Genomic DNA, 6000 nt, shown 5'->3' on the forward strand with positions numbered 1-6000 from the left:
AGGAGGCACAACTTGAGTGATTTAATCTTTGAAAAACTTGTATTGCTTAAAGGAAATAGAAACAAGTTTGGATAAGTAATGGACATCTCAAAACTGTTTCCTTTATTCAGGCATTGAGGCAGTTCCCACAATTAGTGGGAGCTGCCTGGGGAGGGTTTGTGGGGAGAGTGGGCTTAGCCCGCTCTCCCCGCAAATGAGCAAATAGTCTGCTCTGGGCGGCCGCAGCAGCCACCCACACGACTGCCGGCTGCGTCACGGAGCCGGCGGGGGCTGGGGAGTTCAGGGGCCGCATGGCCCGCGGAAGCTCCAGCATGCCCTGTGTGAGCTCGCAGGGCATGCTGGAGAGACCCCCGAGCTGGGAGGCTGCTTTTCAGCCTCCCGGTTGGGGGTCTCCTTGTGAGTAGCCGTGGCAACTCACGAGCAGAAAAACTGGATTTGCAGAGCGCTTGCTCCACAAACCTGGTTTAACTGCCGGGCTACTTAAGCGGTGACCCACTTAAGAACCACCAGGCTTGCAGCCAAGCCCGGTGGTTCTCACAATGGGAGGAAATCGGGCTAGTCTCCGCTAGCCCGATTTCCTCCCATCATGTGAATAGCCTCCTTGTATTTTGTATTTTAAGATGTATTTTAAAATACTATTTTGTATTTTGTATTTTTATTGGTTGTTTACCAGGTATTTAGTATTTTGTATCTGAAATACATTTTCTCAGATATTTTGTATTTTGTCTCTAAAATACTTTTTCTGAGTATTTTGCCCATCTCTGATCATCTCTACCTTGACTCTGAAGTGCAGGTAGTGGGTGAATATTACTTTAAAAATTCCTTATGGAATTATTTCTCTACTTCTGAAGAGAAGCAATCCCATGAGTGGAATGTTAAGAAAAACCTTAGATATTCCAAGGCCCCCATGGCAAGGAAGGGCTGGTGAAAGCACCTCTTCCTTGCAGTGAAGACCTCCCTGTATTTCCAGATTACTTCATAAACTGCTGGAAAACAGCAGGCTCTGAATCTGTTCCAGAAATGCTTCTGTCACCACCAAAAGAAACCGTGGTTCCAGCCCTGATTCTAGTGGGAGTGGAAATCCCATTCATCCATAATTGATACCACCCTGAATCCCCCTTGGTTGCATTTTTTAAATTTCCAGATATTAGTAAAACACATTAGCATGTTGTGGTTGTGGCAAAGCCTTTGGCCATGAATGACTGTGTTTCCCCAGTGTCACAGAAAAATCTGACAAGCAGACATCTCTCTACTTGCCATTGGTTAAGCTGTTGAGATGCCAGAGACAAGTAGAATAGGAAATAGAAACTCAAGATCAAGGACCTGAATTGGCAGAACATCAAGAGAAGTATTAGAATAAATTGAGGGAGGGGGTGGGTAAGAGAGATTTCCAGAGGGAATAGGGGGAACAGGAGAAAGACTGAAAAGAAAGGGAAGCTGGAAGAGGGTGCATACACTCCAGTTGTCCCTGATGACCAGAGACAGTCAGTATCAGTATGCTTTATTACGGTCATCAACCCAACAACACAAAAAAGTACAGAACACATTAAAGATAATACAAGTAATGCAAAACATAGAGGAAGGTCTCACAATCCGTGAGACCCGCTTTTGTTAAAACTGCGGGGAGAGCAGGCTAAGCCCGCTCTCCCCACAGACGAGCGGGCAGGGAGCCCTGGGCGGCCGGATTGGCCACCCACATGATGGCCGGTTCTGTAATGGAGCCGGCAGGGGTGGGGGGAGCGGGGGCTGTGCGGCCTCCGCAAGCCCCAGTATGCCCTGCGCGAGTGTGCAGGGCATACTGGGGAGACCCCCGAGCCGGGAGGTGGCTTTTTGCCTCCTGGACGGGGGTCTACTCATGAGTAGGTGTGGCGTGAAGCTGCGCCGTGGCTACTCATGAGCCTAAAAAGCAGGTTTGCTGGAGCACTCACTCCGCAAACCTGCTTTTTAGCAGGGGTTCTCGAGCGGGCCCGATTTTTGTTGGTCGTGAGAATCGCCCCATAGTGAGGTGAGTCTCATGATCAGTGAGACTTGCTAGAAAGGGGTTTGCCCACAGACGAGCACGCCAGCAGCCCTCGGTGGCCAGATTGGCCACCCACACGACTGCTGGCTCTGTCACGGAGCCGGTGGGGCCTGCGGAGATCAGGGGCTGCACAGCCCCCAGAAGTTCCAGGATGCCCTGCGCGAGTGCATGGGGCATCCTGGAGAGACCCCCAGGGCCAGGAGGCTTGTTTCAGCCTCCCAGTGGGGGGTCTCCTCGTGTGTTGCTGTGGCGCAGAGCCACACTGTGGCAATACACGATCAAATAGATGGGATTAGTGAAGTGCTCGCTCCGCTAACCTCGTCTAAGGGGAGGGCTCCTTAAGCGGGTTGCCTGCTTTGATGAAACCGGGCTCGCCTGCGAGCCCGGTGGTTCTCACGCTCACCCAAAAGCGGGCTAGGCTCCCTTAGCCCACTTTTGGTCAATTGTGAGAATCTCCTCAGAATCTCCTCCTCTTCATAATACCGATAACTCAAACCAGCTCAGACCTGATCCTACTGTACATGCAGCCGCACAAAATTTGGCCACATACAGTGTTGTAAGTGTACCGTGATCAGCTAGTTAAAAAGATGTATATCCATCATCCATTCTAACAGGGATGTTTGATAAGAGGGGGGAGATAAGAGAAGTACAAATATCTCATATGATACCTGCCCTCTAGTTCAGCAACTGGAAGTGCATTAAATTGTGCGAGGGAGAAGGCCCTCCTCTGGGACAGATTAGTTAAACTCATTAAATAGTGGGCTGGTTTAGAGTAATCTGTAAAACTACCAAGAACATTTCTTACCGGGATTCGTGCCAGATTGCTCTGCTTTTCAATGTCTGCTATATGGTGTTCTTTTTAAAAAAGAAATTAGCCCTTTAGTAGCATCAAGACCCAGAGGCATTAGAAATTGAGGGGGAAATCTGGGCTTGCCCAGCATATCATAGAGTAGTTTATGCCTGCTAGATTGAAAGCCATCTTCCAAAACAAGGGGGCTAGTCCTTTGGGGCAGAAAAGTTTTTTAATCTAAAAGTTCAATACATGCATCCAAACCTTGGCCTCCACTCATGTTGGACCAGCCTCCAGCTGCTGAATGGCATTGGGCATGCATCTAGGAACAGAGAATAGAGCACACAAGAATTTTGATCGGACCATCTCCATTTGTCTAAAAGTGTGTGGGGCACAAATAGCAGCACCATACAACAATTGTGAAAGCACTTTAGCCTCATAAACCTTAATTGCAGCTAGTATACAGTGGCCAACTTTGTGGAAGAAAAACTTTAAAACAGCAAAAGCACTCTTCTGAGCACCTGCCCCCCCGAACCAGCCCCCCTTTTCCAGGCCTCATTAATGATCCAGATAGAGCAGGATGGCCAACCTGAGTCTCCAACAGTCTCCAGCTGTTGTTGGGCTACAATTCCCATCATCTCCAGTTGCAATAAATGGTTGCTGAGGATGATGGGAGTTGTAGACAGTAACAACTGGAGAGCCTTAGCTTGGCCACCCCGAGATAGAAACTTTATTCTTAGAGAGAGTGTCTTACCCAGTGGTTCTCAACATGTGGGTCCCCAGATGTTGCTGAACTACAACTCCCAGCATCCCTAACCAAAGGCTAATGGGGCTAGGGATGCTGGGAGTTGTAGTTCAGCAACATCTGGGGACCCACACATTGAGAACCACTGGTCTAACCTATCCTTACAGAGGCTATAGGAGAATAAATCAAGATGCAGCATACAGGAATGACCAGGGTGTGGGCTTGGGCAGTTATATTTGGGATAAGACTTGAGGGGAGGGGTGTGAGGAAAGCATGGCCCTATTTTCATCTGTGAAATGCCTGAGAATGGGCAGCAAAGAGGGCTGCACATGGCCAGGAACTATGGAAGTGAGGGACTATTTATGGATTTGTACTAACTAGCCAAATCCTTGCTAGCAAGCAATCTTCTTGCTATATTAGTTCTATACATTTAGATTTCAAAAAAGACAGAAGCTGGTGATGGCCTTGGGTGTTTAGACTTTTCTCTCTTTTTTTTTTGGCTCCAAGCTTAGAATCTTCTTGTTGCTTTCCTGAAAGAGGAAGACAGGACTTTCAAGCCTTAACAGTTTTGTTTGTGCACTGTGTGCTGATTCTAGAATGTGAATGTGAATTACTGCTATCTGTCAATCTGCTTCCTTGACACCTGTCCCATTTACATGTCAATAAAATATAGCAAGAACAAGATTCTGACACAAGGTTCTCTTTCCAAACCCTCAGTTATCTTATTATAGCAAGAGGGGGATTAGATCTGACCGGCAGAGTTTAGTAATATTCCTTAGCAGTCTCTAGCTTGCTCTACAGCAGGAGATTAATAGAATAGTGGCACTGAGGTTTCAGGCTGTTTAGAAAGGACTGTCCACAGAGGCCTCCACATTGACTGGACTTAATATTGCAGCTGTGCAGTGTAGTGAAAAAATTCATGTTTGCCTAGGTAACCCTTGACTGTCAATTACATTTAAAAATATGAGGAAATGTTGTTTCCCATTATACTTCCACTGAAATTATGACTTAATAATAAGGCTACACTATTATACAAATCAATTTTAGAGTGACATTGCCATTTTATTCATTCATTCATTTATTTATTGTTAGAGGTTTATACCACATTTCATTAAAAAACAATCGCAAAGTAGTTTACACAACATTTAAAACAATACAAGACTATAAAACACTCACAACAATATAAATATTAAATTGGGATATAAAAATACAAATCTGATTAAAAGTTTTAAAAACATACACAACGAGAAAATAAAATACAGAGCAGCAGCAACAAAAACAACACTTATATAAAAGTCTGGGTTAAACCCAAGATTTCACTTGCTTTCTAAAAATTGTGATGGAGACTGAGGAGCAGATGTCCACTGGGAGAGCATTCCAAAGTCTGGGGGCAATAACTGAGAAGGCCCTGTCCCACATGCACAATAGGCAGGCCTCTCTCACGTTGGCATACAGAGCAAAGCCCCCTCCAATGACCTTGTCATAAACCCTTGGGAGCAGGCAGTCGAAGGGCCAAAACCATTAAAAGATATCCAGGGCTGATATCCATTAAAAGCTTTAAAGGTCAAAACTAGCAATGTGAATTGGACCCAGAAACAAATTGGCAGCCAATGTAGCTCTTTCCAAATTGGTGTAATATGATCCCAGCAGAAAGCTCAGGATAAAATCCTGCTACCTCAATTTGCACTAGTGGCATTTTTTGAATATTCTTCAAGGGCAGCTCCACATAGAGTGTGTTACAATAATCCAGCTGTGACGGGACTAAGGTATGGGTAACTGTGACCAGATCTGCCTACTCAAGAAAGGGACACAGCTGGTGCACTAGCTAAAGCTGTGATGGCATCCCTGGTGACCACCTCCACTTAAATCCAAAAGCAGAGCCAGGTCCAGCACTACCCCCAAGCTGTACACTTGCTCTGTCAAAAGGGGATGCAACCCCACCCAGAACTCATTAAGTCCCCTCATCATGATTGGCTCTCCTACTGACCAACAGCACCTCCATCTTGCCCGGATTCAATCTCAATTTAGTAGTCCACAACCAACCCATCACTGCCTCTAGTCCCTGACTCAGAACATCCACTGCCTCCCTAGGATCAGGTGTTAAGGAGAGATAGAGCTGAGTGTTATGTGCATATTGCTGACAACTCAGTCCAAGTCCCCAGATGACCTCTCCCAGCAGTTTTGTGTAGATATTAACAGCCACCGAGAAGAACAATTCAGACCATGGGCTACTAACAACCCACAAAATGTCTCTGACCAAGGTTGGATAGTAAAATGAGCATGTTTATCTGTGGGCAGTGATGGCATCTGTTGCTCCCCCTTCAAGTTTCAAAAAAACAGCTATACACAACTTGAGAAATAGAGCATATTTGGCTCTTCTTCTGGATGACAATATTATAGATTGTATTTCTTTCCGCCTATTTCGAAGTTGGGTCTAGTCTCTGG

The sequence above is a fragment of the Hemicordylus capensis genome, chromosome 2 (assembly GCF_027244095.1).
Source record: "Hemicordylus capensis ecotype Gifberg chromosome 2, rHemCap1.1.pri, whole genome shotgun sequence".
Lineage (NCBI taxonomy): Eukaryota > Metazoa > Chordata > Lepidosauria > Squamata > Cordylidae > Hemicordylus > Hemicordylus capensis.